Source organism: Nicotiana tabacum, chromosome 18 (genome assembly GCF_000715075.1).
Source record: "Nicotiana tabacum cultivar K326 chromosome 18, ASM71507v2, whole genome shotgun sequence".
Classification (NCBI taxonomy): Eukaryota; Viridiplantae; Streptophyta; class Magnoliopsida; order Solanales; family Solanaceae; genus Nicotiana; species Nicotiana tabacum.
This window is the reverse complement of record NC_134097.1, coordinates 118,670,536-118,684,056: the sequence shown is the minus strand read 5'-3', so window position 1 is coordinate 118,684,056 and position 13,521 is coordinate 118,670,536. Positions and strand designations below refer to the sequence as shown.

General features: G+C 36.6%; 1 pseudogene; it reads right to left on the bottom strand.

The window, feature by feature from the left end:
* Window positions 1–3,429: 3,429 nt before the first annotated feature.
* Window positions 3,430–8,699, bottom strand: LOC107805456 (CEN-like protein 2; annotated as a pseudogene).
* Window positions 8,700–13,521: the final 4,822 nt, after the last annotated feature.

The window sequence follows — 13,521 nt, the reverse complement described above, 5'->3', positions numbered from 1 at the left end:
GTGTGGGGTGGGAGACTTGCTCGGGTAATGTATTGTAGTGTATATAGACATGGTGTATGTTGTAGTATTTAATTGGTGTTGTTGTGTATAATTTACTTTACTCACAATAGAAGTAACTGACTTGGCCCAACAACGGACACTTGTCGACGAGTCTCTTAAGGGTCAAAGTCGGATTTAAAAAAAAAAATGTAGAGGACTCTTCCTGAGGACGGACCACTTGGACAGTACTCTTGAGGGAAGTAGTCCATGTAGTTTCTTTATTTTATTTTATTTTTTCTTTTTTAGGTAGTGTAGTAATTTTTCCTTGATTTTTCTTTTGACCACGGTTCTTTTCCAAAGGCTTTTCTTGAACCAGGTTAGGTAGATTTTTTGTTTGTAGTTTTAGGACCAAAATGGGTGAAAGCTAGAATGCAACCCTTGATGTACACACCCGAGAATAACAAAAACGAACATGAGGGTGCGACGTCTAGGCTCGTTTGTAGACTCGTAAATCTATGCCTTAATTTTGCACATCCTGTCTTGCTTGAACGCTTGTATGAGTGTATTGATAAACTGATTCAGAATGAGTTACATGCCAAGTGTGTGTGAGCTATTACTTGTATTCTGTGCTTGCATGTGATACCTAGAACTTGCCCTGTGTATTTGCAAAGCGAAATAGAAGCTGTTTGGTTTTAGAGATGATTGAGGCATTTCTTTGTGTAGCCTGTATATTTGTGAATCCACCTGTATATATTGCCATAGTTAACCCTTTTGAGCCTGAAGCCTGTTCTTTGATAACCCTATAATGACCTATATCCCTGTGTTTGAATAGTTTGACTGTTTGAACCTGTACCTCCTAGAAGCACTTGAATTACTAAAGAACATACAAAAGTCAAAGTGTGGGGTGGTAAGGAAGTAGGAAAAGGGGGAATCAGGAAAGAAATACTTGAATGGTGCAATGGATTTGTAAAAGTCTAAAAAAAAACAGTTGCACCTAAAGAAAAGTGGGGGTCACCTATGAATGAGTGGGCTGAGCATGGAAATTGAAATAAAAGGAAGTGTGTAGTAAAAGTGTTTAGGGAAGTTAGTCACTATATCCAAATATATCCTACCTGTCCCTTACCCTACATTACAACCAAATAAAGACCTCTTGATCTTTGACTGAATAGCTCGATTAGTAGAGTACTACACTAGGGGCAAGCTTATGGTGTGTCTGTGTGGCATGTGAATGTTCTTTGCTGAGAGTGAGTGAATTCTTCCTATCTTTGGTTCCTTGTTGCTTGAATTTTATGTGTGTGGAACTTCTCTCAGAATTATGATGTGAGGGCATGTGACTCAGGAAGAAAAAGTGAGTTTTCACCTCTGTTAGAGTAACTAGAGTGAGCATGAGTGTGTCATGGTGTTAGAGTCTTCATCTGAGGCGTGACTGTTGCACTGCTTAGGTTGTTCCTTCATAATGGCGGGTGTGGCATAAAAAAAATTGGGTAATGCATCAAACGATTAGGCCTAGAAGTGTGGTTTAACTTGCTCTAGGACGAGCAAAGGTTTAAGTGTGGGGTGTTGATAATAGGTGAAGTTAACTATAATTAGACCCTAAATAACCACCTTTTTGTATAGTTTGGATGATAAAAGTGATAACAAAATGCTCTTATTAGTGTTTTTCATGCTTTGTAGGTTATATATGACCAGAGAAGGCTATGGAGTATTTTTGGGATCAAATATGGAGAAAAAGAGGCCGATCGTAAAATTCCGTCAAGTAAACCACGCGAAACAGCTCAAGTCAGAACTAAAAGAGGACTGCCGCGGTTCCACCGCGACCGCGGTAGAAGATGGTTGCAGACAAAGTGAGAATCAGAGAGCATGTTTGGCCGCGGTTTGACCGCGACCGCGGCAGAACCGCGGCGGAGGCGGAGAACTTCAGGGACTAAAGTGCAAAATACGGGATTTTTAGCCCAAAACCCTATTTTAAACATTAGACTTCGCTCAAGAGAGGCAGGTATTGATTTGGAGAGTATTTTGGCAAGGAAAAACAATTGTGAGAGATCACCCAAAACATCTTTCTTCTTTTCTTTGATTTTTCTTGCAAGTTTTATGATGAATATTGTTTTAGTTTGTTTACCCATAGTTATGAGTAGCTAAATCCTTTGTCTAAGGTTTTGATGGAACCTATTGGGGGATGAACTTCTTGTTTATGTGAATACAAATTGCTAGTCTCAATCTTTATTTGTTCAACTTTGTGCATGTTGTAGTTAATTGACAGGATCCTCAATTAGCTGTGCCTATTTAGTGTGCATAACTCGGGAGAGAGTGCATATTTAGGTTATTGTTGAACAACATCACTCCCAAAGTATAAGAGGGATCTATAACTGCGGGTTTAAAGGTGGGATTAGGGATAACGAAGCGTTGAGTGCAATCTAAAGTGAACCGTGTTAATTAGAGCTAGCTAGTGTATCTCGGGAGAGTGCATTGAGTATATTACTGTGATTACTCGGGAGAGATTTACGGTAAGATGAGCGTTCATGATTGATAGAGAGGTGTTGGTCAATTTGTATGAATCATAAACAGAAGGGATTCCATCAATAGGGGAAGTCATTACCTTAGCGTTTTCTCATTATTATTTACGACCTTAGCATCCTTAGTTTACAGCTGTTTATTTACTTGCAATTTTAATTATTGAAGATACCATCAACTGTGATTCAAACGTTGGGGAAATTGGTTCTCAAGAGTTTAGGGGGTCTAAAGATAGTGATTGATAGGTTAACTCTCTGTGGATTCGACTCTGAGCAGAATACTCAGATTATATTTGCAACGTCCGCAGGGTCCTTTTTATAAGACATAGTTGGGCGTGATCAAGGGCCTAGGAGTTCAACTTGTAGGGTATCAGTATATACCCATGCACCTGAGTCGTTGCGAAAAACTCTCGCTGCTCCTCCCTTATGGGATTGATTATCATAGGCTCCGTCTATATTTAACTTATAGTATCTTGGGGTGGAGGGTGCCATTTAATTGGAATATGATTAGTTAGTATGTGTTGGTGGTTGTATGTGATCGATAGGTGGTAGAATTGGGATGCTTAGTTATAGATGGTACGGATTTTAAAGAGTGTATGGGTGTGGTTAAATAAGTTGCGGTTACGGTTGATCCATAATTTGAGTTGAGTTGAGTTAGTAGTTACCCAACTTGGCTGAGAGTACCTTGAATAGACCAAAAAAATGGATATTCCTAATTTAAAAAAAATACATTTCAAGCTTTATATTGTTCGAATCTTAAGAAGCGAAATGTATCATATAAATTAAAATGGATGAAATGCTTAGATAGTATCAGTTCATTTTTCCTAAGTCGATATGATATCTTTTCAATGTAAATTTTGATCCCTAGTGAACAGCTGATCATGAGAAAAAAGAAAATTAACAAAGCTTTATTTACACGCATAATATTTTAATTGTAAGGTCAAACATAAATACATATGAATGATCATATGAAAGTACATTATTCTTTTAAAGTTAATTAGCTATTCAACAGGTGCTGAATAACAGTACCACAAAAGGCCTTATTCAAGCATAGAAAATACAAGTATGAGTATAATATTTCTGATTTCATCAACGCCTTCTGGCCGCGGTTTCCCTTTGGCAATTGAAGAAAACAGCAGCAGCTGTATTGGTATTGAATCGGTCCCTGGATAATGCATACTGTTTGCCTTTTCTTCTGCTTGAACAGCACAAACACAAACCTATGGATTACCATGATGTGGATTCGTAACCAGCAGACCCTTGAATCTCTCCGACGTTTCGTGTAGTGTCTCAGTTGGTTTATGCTTGAAGCTCAATATCTCATCAATTTGAAGCTCAAGCGGTCACTGCAAATATATTTCTGTTAACAAGTCCGGAGTCGAATCCCATAGGGAATTAACCTATCAATCACAGCTATTGGATTCACAGAAATTCACGTATTCAATCTTCCGAGCATTAAGAAAAATTAAGCACCCACGAACATAAAATCTTGGATCCACCATTGATCAAAATTTAGACACGACGATAATCAAAACTTTTCTGAATCAGTGGCGGATGTAGAGCATAGTTACTGGGTTCCCAGGAACCCAGTAACTTTTGCATTGATCCTGTATTTTTATTAAAAAATCATTAAATATCAATAAATATATATGTGTGAACCCAATTATTATTGTATATTAATTTAAGAGTGGGAACTCATAAACTTTAAATCCTTAATCCGACTTTGTATAGAGAAGTCTCTTTATTTGATTTTTAAGGGTCAATTTACTACAAAAGAATGCCAAAGTGAAAAGAGAATGTGACCCTTTTTTTTTCTTTTGCAATAGTAGTGAGTTTAAACTTTACTTGGGTTATTTTGGCCGAAACTTCAATTCCGAATGGCATATCAATTAAATGAAAGAACGGATAGCATTTATCTTTTATCTTTTATTTTTTACAGACTAATGAGAAAGTATAATATCTTCACTCTTTAGTGAAAATCTATTTAATTATTTTCTTTAAAGTTATTTTGGACTTAGATATATCTGATAGTGATGATCTTACCAAGACTTTTGCATCGATTTTTCTTTTACATTTTATTACTGCCTTGGTAAGGAGATATATATCTTATAGTAGGCTTGTATATCATTTTCACGTATTTTGGTGATCTTTTGATTTTGCTATAAAACTACAAGTTCAACGGTGTTACTCAGGAAGCGGACGAGGATGTGATGCTTGATATGTAAGTCATTCCCAGGAGAGAGAGTTTCAAGTATCTGGGGTCTATAATTCAGAATGATCGGGAGATTGATGAGGATGTCACACATTGTATCGGAGCAGGGTGGATGAAGTGGAGGCTCACTTCCGGTGTCATGTGCGATAAGAATGTGCAGTTGAGACTTAAGGGTAAGTTCTACAAAATAGTGGTTAGACCGACTATGTTGTATGAGGCAGAGTGCTGGCCAGTCAAGAACTCTCATGTCCAGCAGATAAAAGTAGCTGAAATGAGGATGTTGAGATGGATGTGTGGGCGCACTAGGTTAGATAGAATTAGAAATAGAGTTATTTGAGACAATGTGAGGGTGGCCCATGTGGAGGAAAATATGCGAGAGGCAAGACTGACATGGTTCGGGCATGTTAAAAGGAGAAGTACAGATGCCCCAGTCAGGAGGTGTTAGATATTGACCTTGAGGTGGTAAGAGGAAGGGTAGAGATAGGCCAAAGAAGTCTTGGGGAGAGGTGATCAGGCGGGACATGACGCAGCTTGAGCTAACCAAGGACATGATAACCCCTAGATAGGAGGGGTGGATGTTGAGAATTAGGGTAGAAACTTAGTAGGTAGTCGTGTGTTTCCATTTGTCTTCATTAGTTCGATAGTATTAGTGTTAGTAAGGTACCCTTTGTATCCATAGTTTGCTATTATTGCATATCTTGTTCCGTTATTACTTGCCATCAGTACTTCCATAGTTTGCTATCAATACTTCTTTCATATTCTCTATTGCTATCTTGGATTTAGTTTTCTAAATATATTGTCTTGCTATTACTTGCTATCGATACTTCTTTCATATTCTCTATTGCTATCTTCCATTTAGTTTCTAAATATATTGTCTTGCTATTACTTGCTATTAGTGCTTCTTCCACCTTCTTTAGCCGAGGGTCTATATCGGAAACAATCTCTCTGCCCTTTTAGGGTAGGAGTAAGTGATAGTAGGCTATATAGTTGACATTTACACCTTAATATGACCATACTTTGTTATTGTTTTATAGATAAATTGTCAATAAAATGCTCTAAATAGTGTTCTTTTGTTTAGTAGGGAATATTATATGAGAGGAAGCAACATGGAGTGTTTTGGAGGCGATAATGTGAAGAAAACACCCACTCGAGAAGTACCCGAGCACAAAGAAGCAAAAAATAGCCTGGGCAAGAAGGCCACCGCGACCGCGGTGGACCGCGGCAGGTTAATGAAGTGAGGCAAAAAGATCAACTTTCACCGTGGTCGACCGCGGTGCACTGTTCACGCAGCTGGAAGTTTGAGGACCAAAGTGTAATTTCGGGGAAACTTTTATAAAACCCTTATAAGCTTTAGAAACTCACCCAACTTTATTCTAAGCTGGTTTTTGAGACTACTTTTAGAGGCAAGAGCAGTGTGAGAAGATCAACAAACATTAAAGTTTTTCTATCTCCTTTTAATTCTTGAAATTTTATATTATGAACAATTTAATAGTTTTTTCTTATTTTGTTATGAGTAGCTAAACACTTATCTAGGGTTGATGGAACCAATTGTTGGTTAAAGTTTTGAATCAAGTTATTATAATCGAGCCGGATTTATGATATGATTGTTCAACTACGTCTTGTATGGTGATTAATTGAATGGGCCCTTGATTAATCGTGCCTAAATGCCTTATATTGCTTGAGAAAGAATATTAGGTTAGATAGCTGTTGAACAACACCACTTTTGGGTAATTGAAGAGATTCATTACTTGAACTTAAAAGTGGGTTTAGAGATAACGAAACTTTGGTGGGATAATTTAGAGTTGCATAACTATTGTCAGCTAGAGTAGTTCGAGAGAATGCTCTAGTAAATTATTGTAATTGATCGAGAGATAATTACGATAACTCATAACTCTTAATCCTCATAGAGTATTTTGGCGAGATTATAGCAGAAGAGTCAAGACCTAAACTAGCAATTGGGGAAATCACTGCCCTAGACCTTTTTACCATTGAATTATCCTTGTTTTAGTTTACTGTTGTTTTTAATAGTAGTTGAAGTAGTTAAACAAAAACTCAATCTTTATTGATAAAAAAAATCTTGCATCTAGAGATTGATTGAGCTGATAATAACATTGCTAAAGAGTGTAATAGATAGGTTAGTTCCCTGAGGATTCGACTCCGGACTTAAAATCGGATTATATTTGCAGTGACCGATTTGTCCTTTAAAAGGCATAGTTGGGCGTTATCAGTAAGCTAAGGCCGTGTACATCCTACCCTCCCCAGACCCTACTTGTGAGATTATACTGGGTTGTTGTTGTATAAAACTACAAGTCAATTAATTAAAAAGGTTTTATTCATGCATTTTTATTGAAATTCAATAATATGTGGATGCATTTGATGACTTTTGCTGAGTTTGTTGAATAACGTCAACATTTATCATTTTCCGGAGTTAAAATTTTATTTTATCATTCAAATTCATTAATTTGATCATCTTTTTTAAAAAGTTTATATTCACCTTGGAGTCACGCATACTTAATTAGAGACTAGTACCTATATATCTTATGAAATTTTCTTATATTATTTTATTTGTGTTAGTATGAGAATAATAATAGTACATGTATTAGCAATACTTGAACAACGCCTAAACGACGCAATACCCTTTAAGTCCATTATGTTATAGTAATTTGGCTTACTTATTTTAAATAAAGTAAATTTATGATTGTATCATATGTAAGATTTTTATAATTTTGAATATCAGGTATGTCCTATGCTAAAACGCGTTACCATGTACCAAGTATGTATTAATTACCATGTACGAAGCCTTGAGGATGCAAATTCTATTGCATTTACAAGAAAAAAGTTTCCGCATAATTATTTACTAGGATATTCTTCATTAATATCCCGCATAGAATTTGATTTTTGTCTAACAAATATATATTATTATGCAAAATTTGAACTCAAAGGACTAATATAATTTACATGCGAAGCTTAGTATTGGAAACAGTTTACCCAGTTAAAATCAACTACATGTTTAAGATTACTTTATATTGAATTGATCTAGGCAAGACATGATATAGTTTCAGTTGACCAAGGACATGACTTTGATAGGAGGGTGTGAAGTTCGAAAATTAGGGTACGTAGTTTGTTAGTAGGTAGTCTAGCGTATCTCTCTCCCCCTATTAGTAGTGTTAGTACTATTTCCGTAGTTGCCAATTAATATATTTCTATTACTATATGTTGTTTCTTTCACTTCGATTATATTATCATCTTATTTTGATGTTGTTGTTACTTGTTGTTACTGTTTTTTTTCCTCGTGCCTTTGAGCCGAGAGTCTATCGGAAATAGCATCTCTATCATCATAAGGTAGGGGTAAGGTTTACGTATACACTACCCTTTTAAGCCTCACTTGTGGGATTAATTTACTGGGTTTGTTCCCGTTGTTATTATCTAGGCTCTTTATTTCATCTTCAGTGCCATTACTTTGCTTCTCGGTACTGATTCGTATGAGATTAATACTACCAAGTGATCAAATTCTTGGTGGGAATCAAATTTTATAATGTTTTAAGCTTTCAAGTTTGATGATAGTACGTATGATACATACCAGTGCAAGTGCTCCCTAATATATGGATCACTAGGACCAGGAACATCAGGGTCAGTCATGATCTATATATCAAAAAGAAAGAAAAAGTTTATAACAATATGAGAATAGAAATAATACATAAAGACAAGAAAACAATTGAACTAGAGTGTGAATTAATTAATTACCAATGTAAAGAAGGATGTCATGTCACCTCCGTTAACTTCAACCTTAGGTTTAGAGGTAACAGAGGATGGAAAGAGTTCATGCCCATTATAGACATGTTTGCTGGGGTTACAAATAACAGACATTTTAACACTTGGGGAGAAATAATCAACAACATCTCCAACCACCCTGCCAATCACAAGGGGATCTGTACTCATTTGAGCCATATAATGAAGAGGAGAAAAAGTGGGAAAAGAATGAGTGGAAACTATTAGTTGTAAATAGTTTATTTTCTTGCTGGATATTTGTATGGAGCATACAACTGCAAAACCTATATTTATAGTGGCAAATGCACCTATCGTTTAGCTTCCTTAGATCGTTGTAAGTAGGAAACGGATTAAAATATATAGTAGAACATATTGATACAAAGATGAGACCGGTTGCAGTAGAGTGATAATTAGTACTCTTTCATACTTAATTAGAGATTTCGAATTTGAGTCATGAATATAGAGTCATCTTGGTTGGGAAGCACTTGACCTTCAATGTGAGACTTCTCGACATTTCAAACTTAATCGGACTCCAATAAAATGAAAAACCTAAAAAGAAGTTATAAAGATGGAAAACAAAGAAAAAAAGAAGAGAGATAAAAGTGATTCTACTGGCACAACGAAGTCATTGTTTATGGAAAATTCTTTGGCAAAGAGCGCTACCCCCGGATGGGATGTAGTGGATGGGGCTGTTCCTTCCTTAATCAAAGTCTCGAGTTCAAACCCTGAGTATGGAAAATTCTTTGGTAGGGAGCGCTACCCCCGAATGAGGTTTACCCAGCGCCAATTCGGATATAATAGGGCTCCTATGCGAGTACCGAATACCGAATGAGAAACCAAAAACCAAAAATTAGTCATTGTTTAGCTAATTAGCAGCTAGAGAATAGTATTTGTTTTGTTTGAGGGGCGAAAAAAAAGGGAGAAAAGAAGTCGTTTAGAGAAAGAGGGATAAAGATGATTTGACAGGCTAATGATATGACCCTAACCACAAATTTATTGCGTAGTGTATGCAATTTGCACCATATTAGTTATATTGAAAAATGTCATATTCCCAGATTAATTTTATATGATGATATTTGATTAGTCACAAACATTTAAGATAAAAAATTTTTAAAAAACTTTTAGTGCGAAAAGAACATTAATAACTAATGTCTTCAATTTGTTATAATTTTTCTGTGACTAAAGAGCATGTCATTAAGAGAGTTAAATTGATTCTTGTTTAAATAGACAAGAAAAGACAAGAGCGTTATATAAAATGAAACAGATCATGAAATATTGTCACGATCCGAAATTTTCACCATTGGAATTGTGATGGCGCCTAACATCGCACTCGTTAGGCAAGTCAACGTTAGAGTTTTATTCACCTTTTCCCTTTATATTTGATAAATTAACATTAACGAAGCTAAATCAAATTGAAATAAATGCGGAAGTACGTAATTAAACTGTTATCTATATACTATTAACAATCCTATAACTGTTATCACCCAGAAACTGGTGTCACAATCCACGAACCAACTATGAATATCTACAAACATTGGTATGGAAGAAATTTACATCTGTTTTGAAAAGAAAAGAAAACATGAATGTAGAAATATAGGAGGGGACGCCAGGACCTGCGGACGCCAGCAGGACTACCTTGGGTCCTAGATGAAATGTCTGCAACTAACCTCACGATCAGCCACTACCAGCTCCAAAATCTGCAAAGAAAGTGCAGAGTGTAGTATCAGTACAACCGACCCCATGTACTGGTAAGTGCCGAGTCTAACCTCGACGAAGTAGTGACGAGGCTATGGCGGAGCAATTATATTATAACCTGCATACAGTATATAATAAAACGAAAAGAAAGTATGGTATGAAATGAAACAGTAACTTGCAACAAAAATGAATACACAACTTCAAATATCTTATCAATATCAGCTATAACCAATCCTTAAGTGAGATACAATACTACAAAATAACTTCACAGTAGAGAAGGATACATAAACAATAAAGTGATGCGGCGCGCATCTCGATCCCACCATATAATTAGTAACAATATGAACATTCACCCTTATTACTCCTTGTCAATCCACCCTTATTCCTCCTGTTGCGACGTGCAATCTGATCCCATCGTACAATAGTAATTCACCCTTATTGCTCCTCAATATATCACCCTTATTCCTCCTGTTGTAGTGCGCAACCCGATCACATCAGACATTCACATTTCACCGTTATTCCTCCTCAATATATCACCCTTATTCCTCCTGTTACGGCATGCAACCCGATCCCACCATATCAGTACCAATCACACAATAAGAATAAAAATTTCACATCTTGGCTCAAAACCCTCCATAATATTAAGCCTCAAACCAAAGCCAACAGAAGACTACACAAATTATGAAACCTCAATCACATAAATACTACATAGCGAGACCAACCAAAATATTCCATGAAACACCGATAAGCCAACTCAAATCAATAATGAAGTACAATGAAACTACGTAATAATTAATACCTTCAATAAAGAAAATAATATTTAACAAGAAGCAATTAAACATGGAAACACCAATAAGCATGTTGCAGTTAAGACAGGAAGACAATATATTAAGAATAAGGAAGGAAACATGCTAAACAGATAATTTGGCGGTGCATAGGTACTCGTCACCTCACTTATACACCACGCACATGGAATTTCACATAGCAATTAAGTCGGAGATCCCTAATCCCTCAAGTCAAAGTTAGACCAAACACTTACCTCGATCCAACGGCCAACTCAAAGCTCAATTATCGTTTTTCCTCTAGTTTTCACCTCCAATCCACTCGTATCTAGTCATAATTAACTTAATAACATCAATTATCGCTAAAGAAATCAATTCCAATACATAATTATAAGTTTCCCAACATTTTCCCCCAAAAATCAAAAATTGACCCCGGGCCCACTTAGTCAAAACTCGAGGTTCGGACCAAAACTCATTCACCCACGAGCCCACGAGCCCAAATATGTAATTAGTTCCGGAATCCGACCCCGAATCGAGGTCTAGATCCCCAAATTTGCAAAATCCCCAATTCTCCCAAAATTCCTACTAATTTTTTACCCTTAAGAACAAGATTTAGGACTAGAAATCTAATGGGTGTTGATGGAAATTAAAGAAAATGAGTTTAAGAACACAAACCTATGATTTAGTGTTGAAATCCCTCTTCAAGAATCGCCCAGGTTGAGTTTTAATGGAAGAGATATGAAATTTTGAACCATTCCCGTTTTTAAGTGTGTTTTAAAAAACACTAGACAGGTCTTCATCGCGTTCAAGATAGAGCTGTCGCGATCGCGATGCACAGCAGCCAGAAAGGCCTTCGCGTTCGCGAAGAGTTGCTCGCGTTCGCGATGGTCTGTCCCCCCTGACCATCGCATTCGCGGCCAAGGACCGTGTTCGCGTAGAACAACTCCTTAAATTCCCAGCCCTCCTCCAATACACTACGCGTTTGCATAAGGCCGGTCGCATTCGCGAAGTGCTAACCCCCTGTGCTCCGCGTTTGCGTAGAAGAAATCCCTCCCCAGCCCAACTTACCCTTCGCGTTCGCAAGAGAAGCTTCGCGAACGCGAAGAAGGAAACCAGTAAGTGCTGAAACTGCAGAAAACAAGAATTTTTCTTAAGTCCAAAACATCCCGAAGCCTATCTGAAACTCTCTCGAGCCTTCGGGACTCCAAACCAAACATGTACACAAGTCTAAAAATATCATACGGACTTGCTCGTGTGATCAAATTGCAAAAATAATACCTAGAACTACAAATGTAGCACCCAATTGCATGAAATTCTCAAGAAAGTTTTAAAACTTCTATTTTCTCAACCAAAGGTCCGAATCACGTCAAATCAATCCCGTTTCTCACCAAATTTCACAAATAGGATATAAATGTTATAATAAACCTGTACCGGGCTCCGGAACCAAAATACGTGCTCGATACCAACGAGATCAAACATTAATCAAATTCTTTAAATTATTAGATTTACAGTCTTACAATTTTCATCAAAAATTCATTTTTCGGGCCTGAGACCTCGGAATTCGATTCCGGGCATACGCCCGGGTCCCATATTTTACTTCGGACCTACCGAGACCGTCAAAATACGGGTCCGGGTCCGTTTACCCAAAATATTGACCGAAGTTAACAAAAATTAACTTTTTAGGCCAAAAATTGTTATTTCATAAATTTTCCACATAAAGGCTTTCCGATTGCGCACACAAATCGATGAGAGATAAAATAAAATTTTTAAGGCCTCGAAACATGGAATCGAGTTCTAAAACATAAGATGACCCTTTGGGTCATCACAAATATTATACTTGTTATTTTCTAGCATGAACGTTTAATAGAACTTGCTTCTCCATCTAAATTCTTTGGTCATTGAAATATTAGTAAGAAGAGCCTTCGCATTTTTACTACAAGCAAAATAGCTAGCTGATGGAACAGATTCAACTGTAAGAAAGAACAAAGAAAAGAAGGTGCTATTAAAAATACAGATATATACGGCGGAAGAACCGGCTGTTCTTGGTTGCATTACAGGAGTTGCACTGTATCTTATTTAGAAAGAAAATTAAAGTAAATGGAATCTATACTTGTTTGGCTATTCTCAAGCTATCAAAGGTTTAAGGCCTTTGGTATTTAAGGTAAGAACACGTCATGAACTTCCTAGATGGGGTTTTATTCTCATTATATTAGAACTAGGGGTGGAGCTAAAGTAGGTATCATTTCGCAGGAATCCAATAGCTTTAATTTCTGTATTTATATTAAATTTTTTATTAAATATGTATAAATATTTAATTACAAATCTGATAACTCGAACTATGAGTTCGATATGACAAATTTAGAACCCATAAACTTCAAGTCCTGGCTCCAACTTTAATTATTTAGAATCTTACCAATCCAATTTTATGGTTCCTCTAGGAGACAGGGGCGGATTTGGGGGTGAACACCCTTCGCCGAAAAATTACATTGTATATATAAGGCAAAATCTGTTTTTTATCTCTATATATTAAGTTTTGAACACCCTTAACACAATCCAAAAGTGTAGTTTAGCGGTC